This window comes from Orycteropus afer, unplaced genomic scaffold, assembly GCF_000298275.1.
Source record: "Orycteropus afer afer isolate SDZICR_OR568_19922 unplaced genomic scaffold, OryAfe1.0 scaffold00312, whole genome shotgun sequence".
NCBI lineage: Eukaryota > Metazoa > Chordata > Mammalia > Tubulidentata > Orycteropodidae > Orycteropus > Orycteropus afer.
Genome location: NW_006921899.1, coordinates 3153828 through 3170719, shown reverse-complemented (window position 1 = coordinate 3170719; position 16892 = coordinate 3153828).

The following is a 16892-nucleotide window of genomic DNA, read 5'->3' as shown; positions in this document are numbered from 1 at the left end:
TTGATCACGGTGGTGGTTGCTGTAGAGTTGATTCTAACTCATAGTGACCCCACATAGAACCCTTTCAAGTCTGTGACCATTCAGAAGCCGATCACCAGGCCTGTCTTCTGAGGTGCCTCTGGGTGGGTTCGAACCACCAACCTTTCATCTAGCAGTCGAGCACTTAACCAGTCGTACTACTCAGGGACTCCTCACTTCCAAATGTGCCTCAGTCCTTCTCCATCAATTCTCACTTGTCGTGAGAACTCCATCATCAGGACACTTTGCCTGAAATGGGGAAAAAGGTAAAATAACTCTAAAATGTCATTTTCAGAAACTTGAGTTTTTTATCTGCTTCTCTGTTCTGTCTATCTGTTCCTGCGTAACATACTCCAAACCTTAGTGGCTTAAAACAACAGTCTTTGATTTGGCTCATGAGTCTACAGTTTGGGCACAGCATGGGAATGGTTCATGTCTGTTCCACTTTGCATCAGCCCGAGTTGTTGGCTGAAGGCTGGAGGATCCACTTCCAAGATGACTGGCAAATTGGTGTTGGAAGCTCAGCTGAAGGATGTGGGCCAAGGATTCCAGTTCCCCTCCAGGGGGACCTCTCAGTAGGCTACTTGGGCTTCACTACATGACATCCCAAAAAGAGCCAGACAGAGAGGCCCTGGCATTGTTATCATCCAACCTCGGAACTCACATAGCACCACTTCTGCCAAACGCTATTGGTCAAAGCAGTCACAAAGCCCCACCCATTTCAAGGGGAAGGGACATAAACCTCACCATCCTATGGGAGGAGAATCTCGGTCATCCTGAAAGAAGAGCAAGTAGGATGGGAGCTATTGCTGTGGCCGTCTTTGGAAAATACATTGTGCCAACCATCTCCTCCCTTTTGGCTCAGGCAATCAAGATGAGTCTCAACACTGCAGGTTTAAACATTGTTGCCCTGTCCTCCATTCAAGCATCGATGTTTGAGTCATCTATGCTGGGCATGGGATTAAGCCCAGGACATACCAAGATAAATGAGAAAACTCCCTTCTACTGGGAGTTCTCAGATGGGTAGGGGAGATGAATAATGAAAATCCAATGTGACGAGTGATTCAGCACAGTATGTACAAGGCGGTGTTGGCAGGGAAGGGAATGATTAATTTTGCCTGGGATGGAAGCAAATTTCTGGTTTGCCCACTGTTCTTCGGTGGACATCAATTCTGTTATGCTGCTAGGTTACCATTCTCAGAGTGAGCATGGATGCCTCTAGATTGACATGTGGATAGCTAGATTGTCTGGTTTAACCACACCAACCACATCCTAAAAGAACAGGACTTCTTGGCCAAGAAAGGCAGTAGCAACTCGGGCTGATGTCTTCACTTCAATAGGTCTTCCTGAGACTCTTTACAGTTTTAAGGAGAGAGAATTCCAGAAAGGAGATACAGGTATGAATGTCTTAATGCCCATTTGGGCAACATCCAACCATATAAACATCTGTGGTCCCATAAGGTGACTTGTTGCGTTGCTTTTTGTTTGGTTTTGTTTTAAGGGAAAGCAGCTTCCTTTTGTTTATGATTTCCCCAAATGGTTTTAAAGACCCCAAGCCTCTAGAGTACAGGGGTGACAGGGCTCCAGGGTGCATCCCAGTTCCCATAGGCCCTCCTCCTTTACCTTCTCCTTGTTTCGCTCACCTGTCCAGCAGCCATGGAGCCTTTCACTCCTGGCATCCTGCCGGGGCTTCTCCATTCCTTCCATGGGAGCTGGGGTGCCAGCAGTGCCCAGGGTGCTCAGGGATTCTGGATCCAGGCAGTGGGAGCTGCTGTATGTGATCAAGAAGTGGCCGCACCAACAGGACAGAAGTAGCCTGGGCTGCCACCGCCAGCCACTGCAATCCCAACACCCACATACCCTGTCCCTGCAGCCACCTCTCTGCACCCATATACACAATCCCCATGCCCAGATGTGCTCAAAGTCTCCATCTGGCTGCCTCCCACCCCCTACCCAGCCACACACCCAGCAAGGCCGACCTCCTGTATCCAGTGGCTACAGCTCTCAGATTTTGCCCATGGGTTTTACTACAGATTGTGCAGGGATTGCCTATGTATAACACTATGGTGTTCGTACAACATCCAAATTACGTAACATCTTATTTCCTAGAACGTATGGTGGACATTAAGTGATGCATACCTGTAGTAATAATAAAAACAACTTTTTTAAACAGTTTTAGATACACAGAAAAATTCAGAACACAGTAAAAGAGTTCCCCTGTATCTAGTTTTCCCTATTCTTAACATATTACATTAGTTTGCCACATTTGTTGCAATTAATGAACTAAAGTGTACCTGACCCAAGCCATGATATATTCAATAGCCTCATATGCATGTGGGGGAGCTCTGGTGGTGTAGTGCCTAAGACATTTGACTGCTAACCAGAAGGCTGGCAGTTCAAACCCACCAGCCACTCCTCGGAAGAAAGATTGGGCAATCTACTTCTGTAGCAAAACCACCTTGGAAACCCAACGAGGATCGCTATGAGTCGGGTCCCACTCGATGGCAGTGAGTTTGGTTTTTTCACATGCATGTAAGCTGGACAGTGAATAAGGAAGACTGAGGAAGAATTGATGCATTTGAATTCTGGTGTTGGTGAAAAATATTGAATAGACCACAGATTGCCAGAAGAACAAGCAGATCTGTCTTGGAGAAAGTACAGTTGGAATTCTCCTTAGAAGCAAGAATGACCAGACTTCATCTCTCATACTTTGGTCACGTTTCAACAGTGACCAGCCCCTGGAGAAAGACATCATGCTTAGTAAATAAGAGGGTCAGCAAAAAAGGGGGAGGCCCTCAATGTAATGGATTGACACAGTGGCTACAACAATGGGCATGGCAACCATTGTGAGGACAGTGCAGGACCGGGCACTATTTCGTTCTGCTGTACGTAGGGTTGTTATGAGCCAAATCTGACTTGACAGCACCTAACAACATAATAAAGTCCATGCTTTAACCAGACTTCCTTAGTTTTTACCTAAGTATTGATTCTCTGGTACTGCTATAACAGAAATACCACAAATGGATGGCTTAACAAACAGGGGTTTAGTCTCTTAAAATTTAGGAGGCTAGTAGTCCAAGTTCAAAGTACCAGTACTAGGTGCTGAGTGAAGGCCCTTGGACCTTGGGCTTCAGCTTTGCCTCCTGTTCCAGGCCCACTAGAGCTAGAGGCTTTTTTCTGACTCATGGAGCTGCTGGCTGCTGAGGCTGACAAACCCAAGATTACCAGGTGAAATGGCACAGTTCCAAGATTAGCAGATTAACACAGGAAGCCACCAGTTCAAGTCCAAGAATAATCCCAAACTCAACAGGCAACATGGCAGGCCACTGAGATAGACTCAGCCAAATGTGATCCAGATGTGCCAAGCTAGAGACCTTCCTCAAAGCTTCTCCTTATATACTGGAAACAGGCCACACCATGAAGTCAACTCTCCTTCAACTGATTAGGTTCTCGCAGCAGATTCCACCTTAGAGATGATTACAGTACCATCATGGGGAGGAACTACATCCAGCTGCGTGGCCACTCAAAACCACGGCCCAGCCAACCACACCTAATGTCCTTTTCCTGTTCCAGGATCCCACCCAGGATATCACATTATGTTTAGTCTTCATGCCTCCTTAGACTTCTCTGAGTTGTGGCAATTTCTCAGCCTTTCCTTATTTTGATGACCTTCACAGTTTTGAGAAATATTAGTTAGTTATTAGGTAGGATTCTCCACTTTTGGAATCTGTCTGATGTTTTTCTCATAATTAGACTAGGGTCATGGGTTTTGGGGAAGAAGACCACAGAGATAAACTACCATGTTCATCAAATCATATTAAGGGTGTTATATATGATTTATCACTGTTGATGTTGACCTTGATCAAAATTAGGGTCATCAACATCAATGACTTGGCTGGAGTAGTGTTTTTCATGTTCCTCCACTGTAAAATTTCTTTTTCTCTCTTTTCTTACTGCACCCTTTGAAAGGAAGTTACTGTGTAGAGCCCACACTTAAGGAGGATGGAGTGTCTATGTAAAGTATTTGGAATTTTTCTTCATGGAACGTTTGTCTTTTCTTTCCCACTTATTTAATTACTGGATCATTTATTTATGTATATGGACTGATAGATACTTATTTTATATTTTGGCTTATAATCTAATGCTATTTTATTTTGTTGTTCAAATTATTCTAGCTTTGGCCACTGGAAGCTCTTTCAACTGGCTCCTGTGTCCTTTTGACATAACCTCATCAGTGAGGGGCCATAATGACTTTTTTGCAAATATGTGCCAAGCACTAAAACATGAGGAAGATGTTTTTACATATATTTCTAATTTAATACTTAAAGTACACCTCTGGTGTAGGCAGGTCCCTAAGTAGTGTGAATGGTTAATGCCCTCAGCTTCTAAGCAAAAGGTTGAAGGTTCAAGTCCACCCAGAGGTACTTCAGAAGAAAAGCCTGATGATCTACTTCAAAGATTCAGCCATTGGAAACAACATGGGGTGCAGTTCTGCTGTGACACACGAGGCGTTGCCATGAATCAGAATCCACTCCATGGCAATTGACTGGCTGGTTGGTTGGTTTATGGTGTAGGTGCTCCCATTCACAGATAAGGAAGCTGAGATTCAAAGAGTTCTGTAGATGTAATGAGGTCTTAGAACCAGTAAATAGTAGCTAGAGAATGTGAATCCAGGCTAGCTGGTCCCAGAAACTCTACTTTTATCAATGTGAGTGTTCGAAAGAAATACAACATTATGTTTTCCCATGTCATGTTGAAACAGAAATATTGGTGGTAGTTTTTCTATATCTTTTATCTTTCCTTCCTCAACCCACAATCCAGTATGTACAGTCAAGAGGAAAAGCTGGTCAGAGAAAACCACCCACACCCAAGTGTTGCAGATTGAATGTACTTCCTCCTCCCAGGAAATAGTGGAAATATGTGATGGACACGTAGGAATGGATGCTAAAGTTGACATTTCTTAAATCTGAAGGAGTGATATTTTGGGGCTTCAGTGGGTCTTCTTAAAGTCCTTTAAGTTAGACAGCTTGAGCCCACTCCACCCACTCAGAAGAAAGCCCTCAGCGCAACAGACTCCCTTCCAAACCTTCATGTTAAACTCCTTCCTTGTACCCTTCTAACTCTGTCAGATGCCAAAACAGCACCAAGGGTGTCTTCTGAGAACTGCTAATCACTTTTGCACTTGATTGGGCAAAGCGTAGAGCAGAAGGGAAAACAGAGACCCACAACCCTTTCTAAAGCCCCACAGTGACCAGATGTCTGGATCCAATGTCCCTGCACCATGTGCTTAGCACGTAGGAGGCTCAGGTACCTGGTTTCTGCTTCCTCATCAAAAACTTGAATTACAAAGCTCATGCCTTTCCCCAAAGTTCAGCACAGTGGTCTCACCTTCCCTGAACCATGTCACATTCTTCCATGGCCATCAGCTTGTGCTCTATTGGTCAGAAGGCAGTGACATCTTACACAATAAAAGTCAATTTTAGCAATTTCTCTGGTGCTTCTGAGAAATGGGGGAAATTCTCGGTATGAGGGCAGCTTTTCTTTATTGGATTCTGCTTTGGAAGACGCCGCCGCCATCCTTTAGATTTCTTAAGGAAATAGAGCAGAGCCAAAGTAGGCTGCGGAGCCCAGCTGGGGTTGAAGACCTTGTTCATAATGCCTGAAGAACTTCAAAAAGTTACAAGGACAATACCTAGTGTAATATGCTCATTGACATCTAAAGAGCCTGAGAAAACTAGGCCATGAGTATAATGAGAGGCAAAAATACTGATAAATGGAGGGGAGACGTGCCCAAGTATCCCTGGGAGCCTTTGTTTCCTACTTTAAGAATAAAATTAGATGGGAGCGGTAGCTTTCAGAAGGAAGACGTCAAAACTGCTCTGCAACTCTGGCAGAAGCTAACTTTGTTTTCTAAATTTAAAGAGAGTGCAGCTTCTGTAATTTGTCTCCATTGAAGAGATGTCATGTTTTGAGTCCTGGCTTGGCTGCTAACTCATGCTGTGATTTGGGGCATGGCTACTCTCTGGGGATACTCAGTTTACTCATCTGTAAAATGGGGACACTGACACCCTCACGGAGTAAATTTACCTGGAAGGTCTCTTCACCAGATACTCTGATAATGAGATATACAGAAGATGTCCAAGGCCTTCCAAGACAAAGCAGAGGCTGGCCCTGTGCCCCAGGAACTTAATGTATAGGGGAGAATGTGGTATGTATACGGACACACAATAAAAAATACTCTGGTGTATACACACACACATACACACACGTGCACACACAGAGTAAGCCCGTGGCTCCTGAAAACTCATCTCAAGTCTTCTGATTAGCGTACTTTCCAGAAAATAGCATTTAAGTTCCTTTAAAGGCAAATGTTATTTTCACGCAAGGACACTTCCATCTGGATGATAGCAAGGTTAAAGAACATCTTGCCCTTTGCTTTGCTCTTCTCTGCAATCTTCTTCCTCTGGCCATAGTACGTCAGCATGACCAGAGCAGAGTGACCAAGGAATGAGAAAGAAAACAAATCAAAGTGACTTATTTTTCACTGGGCAGAGCTTTGGTCAAAACCCTCACTGATTCATTGAATCACTCATTCAACAAATATTTAGTGAACTAGATACTAGTTCTAGATGGCCAAGTATTGTACTAGGTACTGAGAATACAACAGTGAGGAAGGCACTTACAACCTGGGGGAGGAAAAGGAAAAATGTAAAAGGCAATTATAATAAAATACTACAAGTGCTGGGACAGGGGTAAGCACTGGAGAAGCACAGGTGGCAGGCACCTTCTCTCCCATGGAGCAGTTAGGGCAGACTTCCTGGAAGAGACAGCATTGAGGCTGGGACTATAGGGAAAAACAGGAGTTAACTAGATGACAAGGGAGGAAAAGTGAAGAGCAGTCGAGGAAAAGGGAACAGGAGACACAAAGGCATAGAGATGGGAGGGAGTGTATTGCACTTTGTGGTAGGAGGCCTAGAGAGGAGGAAGGCAGGGTTGAAACATGAGGTTGCAAAGACCACTTTGAGTATATTAAGAAAGTCAATGGGAGATCACAAAAGGGTTTTGAGGAGAGAAGTGGCAGGACCAGATTTGAATTTTAGGAAAATCTCTGTGGCTACAGTGAAGGGAATAGGGTAGGGAAATACAACTGGGGATTCCCTAGAGAGCTCCATAACCAATAAAGACAACCACCAATGGTGGGAAGCACTATTACCTTTCATCATTGGGAAAACCAGGTGAAAGAGGTACTGCATCTATTTCCGTCTTACAGTTGATGAAACTGAAGCTCTAAAATGGGTTTTCTGCCTTGACCCTATTGCCATCTGGGTTGGGTGAGTCTGTGTAGTGAGGACTGTCCTGTGCACTGTAGCATGTTTCCCAGCATCCCTGGCTTCCAACTGCTAGATGCCAGTAGCACTACCTCCCCCCCACAAGCAGTGACAAAATAGCCCCAAAAATATTTCCAAGCATTGGCAAATGTCCACTCTTGTTGCCAGCTCCCATCAAGTCAGCCCTGACTCACAGAGCCCCCATGCACAATGGTAGAAAATGCTGCCTGATGATTGGTTGCAATTGTACTATTGTGCTTCCTAGGATTTTCATGTATTGATTATCAGAAGTAGATCATCATATCTTTCTTCCTAGTGCATAGTAGTCTGGAAGCTCTGTTGGAACCTCTTCAACATCATGGTAACACCCAAGCCTCTACTGACAGGCAGGTGGTAGCTGAACAGGAGGAACCTTGGCTGGGAATTGAATCCAAGTCCCATGCATGGAAGATGAGAGTGGTACCACTGAACCACCATGGCCCACTAGGGGTTCACCACGGCCCCACCCCAATAACCACTGCTCTTAGGGGTCAAACCATAGAGTGCACACAAGCCAGGATGCTAGCTGTCTGTCTGTGGTCTTTCAGCTCCATCAAGTACCCTGCCTACCCTGTTAGCCTCAGCCCTCATGGCCTTGGCCAATATACTGTATGCGTCAATTTGCCTCTAAAGAACTGAAATTTGCACCAGGAATCTTAAGAACAGATGTCCATGTTCCCCCGTCATTTCACTTTTCTCGTACATTAAAGCAAGGATGACTTTTTTTTTTTTTCTTGTCAGCTAAAAATTGTTGCCTCACTGGAAATGAAACAGATTTCTCTTGTCACATGTGTATTTCTGTACGTGTCCTTTCAAACTAGTAGATCACTGGCCCTAAAAATGGTGAGTCACATGGATGAGAGTCCATTCCTGCCCCAGTGCCTAGGGCATTGACCCCTTTCTTGGACACTGCTGTCCATCATTTGGTGATTTGAAGTTTCCTCCTATAAATATGCACACACACACACACACACATGCCAAAAAAAAAAAAAACTTTGTGATTAAAATGGAAGTCGTAGGGGGAAAAAATGCACAGAGTACATGATGCAAGACTACAGTGGAGCTAATTTCCTCTGTTCCTTCTTTATGCAGAAGTGTGGCAACCACAGAAACTGTCTTCCCCACACTCAAATCACCCAGCCACATAAAGGGAGTTGTTTAGAAGAGACCTGAGCATGTAATTTTATTACCTTCACACTGATTTTCATATAATTCATGTAATTTCTTCTGCAGGAGAAATGTTATTTTCCTAAATGCCTGGGAAAATGAGAGCTGATGGATTATGGATTTTTGACTCCCACCAACTCTCTCTGTAAAATTTTCTACTGAAAGAAGGTCTTTGGAGAGGTACTCAACCTAAAAAACCCCACCTTGGAATGAAGAGAGGCTGCAAGCTTTTCAAATGTACTGCTATCTAATGACTGTGTCTCAGTAGAGACCAAATATATCTTCAAAACTGCCATTTGATGAAGGGCGGACCAAGGTCAGATTTGGCCAGGATTTCTCAGCGTTGGCATTAATGATGTTTTAGCCTGTCTTTCCATGAAGGAGCCCTGGTGGTGCAGTGGTTAAGCACTCAGCCACAAACTGAAAAGTCAGTGGTTCAAACCCACTCAGAAGTTTTGTAGGAGAAAAACCTGGCGATATGTTCCAGCAAAGATTATGGCCTTAGAAACCTTGTGGGACAGTTCTACTCTGTCCCATGGAGCCACTAAGAGTCAGAATCAACTTCAGGGCAGTGGGTTTTGGTCCTGCCCTGTTAGGATGTTTAGCATCATCCCTAGCTTCTATGCATTAGATGATGGTAACATATCCCATCCTAGATGTGACAAACAAAAATGTCTCCAGACAAGTTCTAGCCAGAGCAATAAGGCAAAAAAGGAAAATAAAAGGCATCCAGATTGGAAAGAAGAAGTAAAATTATATTTGCAGATGATATGGTCCTATACATAGAAAATCCCAGAGACTCAGCAAAAAAAAATTACTGGAAATAATTCAAAGATTCAGCAAAGTGGCAGAGTACAAGATGAACATATAAAAATCAGTTAGATTCCTTTACATTAACAGAGAGAATTCTGATAAGGAAATCAGGAAAACAGTATCATTTACAATAGCCACCCAAAAGATGAAGCACCTAGGAATATATCTCACCAGAGAAACAAAAGTCCCAGACTATGAAAATTACAAAACACTAAAACAAAAAACCAAGAGAGACCTGCACAAATGAAAGAATAGAACATGCTCAGGGATAGGAAGACTTAACATTGTGAAAATGCCAATATTGCCCAAAACAATCTACAAATAGAATGTAATCCTGATCCAGATTCCATCATCATTCTTTAAAGACATGGAGAAACTAATCACCCACTTTACATGAAAAGGAAAGAGACCCTGGAAAAGCAAAACACTACTAAAGAAGAAGAACACTCAGGGGATATTAATGTCAATTGCATAACATAGTCCACAAAGACAGTGTTGTACTTCCTACTTTGGTGAGTAGTAACTGAGGTCCTAAAAGCTTGTGAGTGGCCATTTAAGGTGCAACTATTGGTTTCTCCCTGAAGCAAAGAAGGTTGAAGAAAGTCAAAGATGCAAGGAAATAGTTAGTTCAAAGGACAAATGGACCATGTAAACCCAGCCTCTATGACCTTGAGACCAGGACTAGATGGTACCTGGCTACCACTGCTGACTGCTCTGAAAAGGATCACAGTAGAATGTCTTGGATAGAGTGAGAGAAATATGCGGAACCAAACTCAAAATCATAAGAAGGACCAGGCTCACTGACCAGATGGAGATTTGTGGAACCCCCAAAACCATGGTCCTTCTTCACCCTTCAAGCTTGGGACTGAACTCACCCCCATGGCTCAACTTTGAGCCAAATGATGGGCCTACAAAGTGAACACCACCACTGGGGAGGTACACACTTCTTAGAAGATCAAAGGGCAGCATTTGCCTAGGGATAAAGCTCAGAAGACAGGAAGGGGCAGGAAAGGACAAAGGGAAAGTGTAAACACAGGGAAGAAGTGGGAAAAGTGCTGTTACATTGTGGAATTGCAATGAATGTCACTAAACAAAATGTCTATGAGTTGTTGAATGGAAAACCATTTTGCTCTGTAAACTTCCACCTAAACCACAATTTAAAAGAGAGAGTGAGAGAGACAGAAACCAGAAATTTAAAAAAAAAGAAGAAAGTAGGAGGCCTCACACTTCCATTCTCAAAACCGACTGGAGAGCCACTGTAGTCAAAACAGCCTGAGACTGGTAAAACGACAGATACATAGACCAATGGAACAGAATTGAGATCCAAGAAGTGAATCTGTCCACCTGACAGCTGATCTTTGACAAAGGGTTGAAGCCCACTAAATGGGGAAGAGGTGGTCTCTTTAACAAATGAGGCTGGTAAAACTGGATCCATTTGCAGAAAAATGAAGTAGGATCCGTATCTCACATCATATACAAAAACAAACTCAAGATAGATCAAAGATCTAAATGTAAAACCTAAAATCATAGAGTTCATTAAAAAAATAGGGCCTTAATACATGGCATAAATACACTATCAAACATAGCTCAAATTGCACAAATAGCAGAAGACAAACTAGATGGCTGAGACTTCCCAAGGATTAAACACTAATGTGCATCAAAAGATTTCACCAAAAGAGAACCAACCCATAGACTGGGGGAAAAAATTCACAAGAGCACATTGAACAAGGGAGTAAACTCTAAAATTTATAGGAAACTTCAACACCTCAACAACACAAAGGCAAATAATCTAATTCAAAAATAGGCAGAGGACATGAACAGATACTTCTTCACCAAAGACATTTAGGCAGCTAACAAACGCATGAAGAAGTGCTTGCGATCATCAGCCATTAGAAGGATGCAAATCAAAACAATTATGAGATACCATCTCATCCCAGCACCAAAACAAAATTCAAAAAAGAGGAAAACAACAAATGCTGTTGAGGGTATGGAAAGACTGGAACCCTTCCAACTGCTGGTAGGATTGTAAAATGGTACCACCACTGTGAATAACAGCATATTGCCTCCTTAAAAAGTTGGAAATAGAAATGCCTTGTGATCAAGCAGTCCCACTGCTAGGTTAATATGCTTGGGGCCATGATACAACAGATAATGCACACCCATGTTTATGGCAGTATCATTAACAATAGCAAAAAGATGGAAACAACCTAAATGTCTGTCAATGGATGAATGAATAAACAACGATACACACACACAGTGGAATACCATGCAAAATTAAAGAATAATGATGAATTTGTGAAACACTTCGTAACGTGGGTGAACCTGGAAGACATGCTGCTGAGTGAAATTAGTCAATCGCCAAACAACAAATACTGTATGAACCACTATTTTAAAAAGTCAAGAAAATGTTTTCAAACAGAAAGAAGCATTCTTTGGTGGTTACTAGGGACGAGAGGGAAGGAAGGGTAAATCACTAATGGAAAGATAGACACATATTAACCTGGGTGAAGGTGGGTGAAGGGGAAGGCAATACACAATAAGGGGAGGTCAGCACAGAATGATCAAGGCAAAGGAAAACACTGGGAGGAGCACACAAGAGTTCAAGGCCACAGAGGTAAATACTATTACATACCCAGTCCTGCAATAACAGTAACAATAATCGTCTACAAGTGGATACATACAGAGAAACACAAGCTGAATAGGTGTGAGAAGGCAAATGGGACTACACACACAAATTAGGTTTGACAAGATATTTTATACATATGTATTTATGTATACTGCTATCAATGAATATAGTAGCGCATATGGGGGCAGAGTTATGAAAACCTCTTAGCCATAACCAAACACCTTGAGGGAATGAGTCACTGGGCCTGGGGGCTTGGGACTATAGTTTTGGGGAACATCAAGACCAATTGGCACCACATTGTTCACAAAGAAAATATTCTACATCCTACTTTGATGAGTAGGGACTGGGGCCTCAAAAGCTTGTAAGTGGCCATCTAAGGTGCAGCTATTGGTCTCTCTCCACCTGGAGCAAAGAAGAGTGAAGAAAATCAAAGACATCTGGAGACAATTAGTGTAAAGGACTATTGAAACCACATGAACCCCAGCCTCCACTACCCTGAGACCAGAAAAACTAGATGGTGTCCAGCTACCACTAATAATTGCTCTGAGAGGGATCAATTGGAAGGTCCTGGGTAGAGTGGGAGAAAAATGTGGAATTAAACTAAAATCAGAAAAAAGACCAGCCTCATTGGTAGAACCCCTGAGTCTATGGCCCTCAATCATCCTTCAGGCCAGAACTGAACTCACCTCTATGGGTCAACTTTCAGACAGACAATCGACAGGTCTATAAAGTGAACAATAACACAAGGAAGGTAGCACTCCTTAGAACAATCAACCATTTGGGATCAACAGGGCAGGATTTTCCCACAGGGATAAAACTCAGAAGACAGGAAGGGAAAGAAGGAGGAATGGAAATGGGGGACAGAGGGAGGAAGGGGAATGGGTGATGTTACATTGTTGGGATTGCCATCAATGGCATGAAACAGAGTGTGTATGAATTGTTCAATGGAAAACTGATTTGCTTACCCAAATCACAATACAGACTTAAAAAAAAAAAAAAAAAAAAAAAAACTCCAGACATTGCCAACTTTCTCCTGGGGTTGGGGTGGGGGACTCTCAAATCATCGCGATTGAGAACAAATCAATGTTGAAAAAGACTGATCTGGCCTATGTATTCAAAGAATGTACATTCTAGTTGGGTTAGGGGTGCAGGAGATGGATAATAGCAGTTAAGCCAGTGAATAAGGGAGATCACATGGTGGAAAGAAGAAAATAAAAGCAGAATAATGGGGTAAAGGAACACCTGTTGGTTTGCTGTGCTGTGGTGGCTTGCATGTTGCTAATACTGAAAGCTGGGCCACCAGGATTTCAGATACTAGCTGGGCCACGCATAGTAGACATGTTTCAGCCGAGCTTCCAGGCTCGGAAGAAAGACCTGGCAGTATCCTTCTGAATATTAGCCACTGAAAAGCCTATGGATCATCACAGAACATTGCCTGATAGAGAACAGAAGGATGAGTCCCACGGGTTTAAACACACTCGTAATACAGTGGCCACAATCATAGACTCATGTCAACCATCATAAAGATCAGGATTCTGCTACTAGGCAACTAGCAACAGCAATAACTAGGGGATGCAGAGTTGTCTCAGTATGGGTTCCTCTAGAAGGGTCTGCAGGAACCTCAGAGCCAGAACTCAACTGACTGCCTTGTTTTTTCGGGTCTCAAGTTTTCCACCTCTGACAGGGTGTGGTCTTACCATTTTTCTATCATTCTCTGTTAAGCATCCTATCTCATAAACAGCCAGAAAGTGTTTGATTGTATAGGACTCAATAAGAAATGAAACCATTTTTTTTTATGATTTGCATATTCGTTCAAATGATGTACAGATATGTGCAAATGCTATTCCCACAGAGCTATTGATTCAATTCATTTTTACATATCCTTCTTGAACTATTCCTAGCTTTTGCATCTGCACTTCCTCATATTCAGGTTGCAAAAAAAGATTTTCTGATTCTATCTGTGTCTGTCTCACAGTTTCCAGTTTGGGGAGGATTGTAATTAGGTTGAAGTGTTAGTGGAAAATATTTGAGTTTTCCTTCTCTGGCTGGTTTGTGCCTTACACAGGTCTTGGCTTTCACAGGTTTTACTGCAGTTAGCTTATGAGATGCAGGAAATATCAGTAGCGATTAGGGAAGTGACAGAGAAAAGAAAAGGCCGCCAGCACAATATCCATTATAAGCAAGGGACCACTATGGCAAACTAGAGTTGAGCCAGCTGGAGTACGTATACACCAACTGCTGTGATTAACTGACAGCCATTTCCAGGGGGCATTTTTGCCCTGGCACTTCCATCCTACTCTGTACATAGGTAGGGCAGGCTCTGGTGGCCACCGAAAGCCCTGAAAGAACCATAGGTTTTAAGAGATGGAAATTGGGCCAGGAGCATGGACCTGGTGGATGCCAATGAGAGAGGGTAGGATGCTACAGCATCTGATGCCAGTGATGTATACAAAGGGGCTGTTTTAGTGACATGGCCAGAGAGGGCTTCTGTATGGAGGTGATGTTTGAGTAGAGGGCTGAATGAGGAAAAGATGGCCATGCAAACACGGGGCAAGACTGAGGGGCTTACGATTGGGTGACTGGAGGTAAGGACTTTAACGAAAGACAACAGAGAAGAAGTCTGGGTCAGGGTGAGGAAGAGTTGATAAATTTGGCACCAGCTACATCTGAGCTTCTGCTAGGTAATCCAGTAGAGATGACCAACAAGGATTTAGGAATAGGAATCTAGAACTCAGGAATGAGCTAAAGCCAAGAAAATTAAGAGATCCTCTCCTCTCCTCTCCTCCCTTCTCCTCTTTCTAGCCCTTCCCTCCTCTCCCCTCTCCTCCCCCTCCCTTCCCCTCTCCTCTCCCCTCTCTTCTTTTACTTCTCCCTCTCTCCCTCTCTCCTTCCTTCTCTCTTCCTCTTTCAATCTCCTTCTCTTCTCTCTCTCTCTACATTTCTCTCCTGCCATCTCTCCATCTCTTTCATACACACACACACACACACACAGAAAGTCAACCCCCTACTTTCTGTCTTGATGGTGATGGGGTGGGGAGTGAACATTGACTCTCTCCCTTGCCCCATCAATCTCCTCCATCTTTCACTCTCATTTATTAGGCATAGTGGCTAAAGCATTTGACAGCTAAGCAGAAGGCTGGCGGTTCAAACCCCCCAGCTGCTACTCAGAAGGAGGACTAGGCAATCTACTTCCGTAGAGATACTGCCTCGGAAACCCAGGGAGGGGTCACTATGAGTCGGGACCACCTCGATGGCAGTTATAACAAGAGGAAATGTACCGAAGAGGAGAAACCCAAATAGCATCTGTCCTAAAGGCTCAGATACCCACAGGGATGGACCCTTCTGAGATCAGGTTGCCACAGCAGTGCCTCTGCTAAGCCCTACCCCCAGCAGAGAAAGAAATTAATTTTCCTCACAGTCATCCAGCTGCAGGTTCCTCCCAGCAGCCTCACCCAGCCTAGCAAATAAGAACATGAAATCCCCCTTGCTGGCATGACTATGGCAGAGGTCTCTAACTGCCAGCTCCTGGGTTCACATATAGCCCACGGATGTACTTGTTTGAGTTGGACTGTTATTTTTATTTGAATGAATTACTAACTTTTAAAAGCAAGGAACATTTACACAAGAACCTGTATTTCCAACTTCTCTTGGAAAATCAGGCATTCTGACATCAATCTCACATTCCCACAATGCAAAAATCTACCAGGCCTGAGAAATGGCCACCCACTATTGACAGGGCAGGAATTTTCCATTTATTCACAGTATGTGACCAACCCACTCATTGATGTCACCTGTCTGGAACTCACAGGCATTGAGTTTACAACCCTTGTTACACACATGCAGAATGAGAGAGAGAGGAAATTAATTGACTTGCAACTTTCTTGCTGGTTAATAACATCATGTGCCTTGAATAGAGGAGATCTTTGCAAGGCAGCTCTCCGAATCAAACAAGAAGTTCCAGAGATCGAAACTGCCCCTTTGTTCTATTGCCACAGCATCCTCTCGGGTCATGAAAAAGAGGAGGCACAAATCCTCGTCAGTCTTCTCCCTGCAGCAGCAGTGCTTCTGTGATGAGTGGGTAAAGATGGTTCTTGTGAGCACAGGAAGACTTGGAGGAGAAATGGCAAGAGCCAGTTTTAAAAGATACATAATAGAACAGAGGGAGTCTCTGGGTGGAGCAAACAGTTAATGCACTCAGCTGCTGACTGAAAGGCTACTAGTTCGAGTCCACCCAGAGGCACCTAGGAAGAAAGTCCTGGTGATCTGCTTCCAAAAATTCAGCCACTGAAAACCTGGTAGGTCACTGAACCATTTGTATAATAATTGTCAAATAGGAATCGAATTTACTGTGTAAGATTTCACCAAAAATACAATAAAAACTCACTGTCATTGAGTCGATTCTGACTCTTAGCAATCCCATGGGGTTTCCAAGGCTGTAAATCTTTATGGAAGCAGACTGCCTCATTTTTCTTCTGCAGAAAGAGACCCTATGGAGCATACTTCTACTCAGACTCTGACGCACAGGCGGTCATCACGAGTCTGAATCGACTCAAGGGTACCTGGTCCATGTGGCAGACATGACTAAGTGTGCACAGTAATCCATACTTGTTCCCAGGCACACAGCTAGTCCATGTCTCCTACCCTCTCTTGGGGTTGAATGTGGCCGTGTGATTCGTTCTCAGGAAAGAAGGCAGCAGGATACGTAATGATAGGCTCCCAGAGGATAATGCCAAGACACACAATGGTAGAACGGGGGTCCCTGAATCACCATGTAGACAAGAATTACCCATTGACCAGAAACTTCCAATAGTCCACAAACTTACGGTAGAGCCACTAAGCCTTTCTTTGGAGGGTTATTTCCTGCCTCAGCTTTGTCTGTCCTAATGCATTCTACAAACTTC